This window comes from Myotis davidii, unplaced genomic scaffold (genome assembly GCF_000327345.1).
Source record: "Myotis davidii unplaced genomic scaffold, ASM32734v1 scaffold803, whole genome shotgun sequence".
NCBI classification, from domain to species: domain Eukaryota; kingdom Metazoa; phylum Chordata; class Mammalia; order Chiroptera; family Vespertilionidae; genus Myotis; species Myotis davidii.
In genome coordinates, this window is record NW_006295567.1 from 895,996 (window position 1) to 897,969 (window position 1,974).

The following is a 1,974-nucleotide window of genomic DNA, read 5'->3' on the forward strand; positions in this document are numbered from 1 at the left end:
ATATAATAAAAACTAATATGCAAATTGACTGAACAGAGGAACAACTGGTGGAATGACTGGTCACATAACACACACTGACCACCAGGGGCCAAACGCTCAATGCAGGAGCTGCCCCTTGGTGGTCAGTGTGCTCCCACATCGGGAGCTCTGCTCAGCCACAAGCCAGGCTGCCGGCTGCCAGTACAGTGGTGGTGATGGGAGCCTCTCCCGCCTCCTCAGCAGCGCTAAGGATGCAGCTAGGCCTGCTCCCCGCTGGCAGGTGGACATCCCCCGAGGGCTGCCGGGCTGCCAGAGGGATGTCTGACTGCCAGCTTAGGCCCAATCCCCCAGAGAGCAGGCCTAAGCCAGCAGGTGGTCACTCCCCAAGGGGTCCCAGACTGTGAGAGGGCACAGGCAGGGCTGAGGGACCCCCCACCCCCTTGACAAGTGCACAAATTTTTGTGCACCGGGCCTCTAGTAAATAAATACAAAGAAATATAAGAGTATTTGCCTTATAATAATTAACTGAGTTGTACATTTGTTCTGTATGTTTTTCTTTTTGTCTTATTTTACAATAAAGGGCTTTGTTTTTATTTTTAAAAAATATTTTTATTGATTTCAGAGAAGGGAGAGGGAGAGAAACATCAATGATGAGAGAGTATCACTTATTGGCTGCCTCCTGCATGCCCCACACTGTGGATCGAACCCACAACCTGGGCATGTTGTGCCCTGACCAGGAATCAAACTGTGACCCCCTGGTTCATAGATCGACACTCAACCACTGAGTCACCCCAGCTGGGCAGGTTTTTTTGGGTTTTTTAAAAGTGAGCTCAGGAGCCAGCCACCTGGATTCAAATCTCGGCTCTGCCACTTACTAGCTGTATCATCTTGGGTAAGTTTTAAATCCCTCTGGGCCTCAGTTTCTTCATCTGTAAAATGGGGATGATGTTATAGGTTGTTTTGAAAATTAAACAAGTCAGTGCCTGGCACAGAGTAAGCATTGAAAACATTTTTGCAATTATTATTGCATTGTTATTCCCTATTTCCCTACCCCTCTCTCCGTGTGTCCTCAAGCTTCTGTGATTCCCCTCTCAAGGAAAGGGAAGGGAGAGCAGCCATGGCATTCCTTAATGGCTATGGTAAGTGACAAGATAGTTCCAGCTGAAATCTGGGATCTGGCTCTATGGCCAGGGCGTGACTGTCCCCACAGAATGGTCCTACAAGGTGGCCCCGGTCCTGTGGACTGTGCCTGAGGCTCAGGTTGCAGGAATAGAATATCCCTTCACTCCTCTGGAGGGGCCTGCCACCTGCTCCCCTTCTCTGCTGATGCCTGTCTTTCCCAGAGCGAGCACAAAGGGACAGAGTATCATGATTGAGGCGTGAGCTTTGGCGGTAACGCGAAGCTTGGTTCTCATCCCAGCTCTGCCGCAGAAGGGAGTTAAGGGATGCGTGTGCTGAGAGTCCCTCTTCCTCTCTGAGCCTCATTATCCCTTAATGATGATAATTGCACCTCCCTGGGGGGTGGGGGGTGTGATGAAATAATCCATGTGTGATGCTTAGTAAAGGTCTGACCAAGGCCTTCACACACACTGTTCTCTCGTCGTGAGTGCTTTTCCCTGCGTTCTGTGAATAAGCTGAATCCTTCTCTATTCTTGGGGCTCAGATTAAATGTCTCCTTGACTCCTATTGAAGGAAGGAAGCCACTGCCACATCTCATTTGTACTTTTTTAAAATATATTTTATTGATTTTTTACAGAGAGGAAGGGAGAGGAATAGAGAGTTAGAAACATCGATCAGCTGCCTCCTGCACACCCCCCACCAGGGATGTGCCTGCAACCAAAGGTACATGGAATCGAACCCGGGACCCTTGACTGGAATCGAACCCGGGACCCTTGAGTCTGCAAGCCGACACTCTATCCACTGAGCCAAACCAGCTAGGGCTCATTTGTATTTTTTAGAGCATATATGAAAGTTATGGCCCTGGCGGAGCCGGTT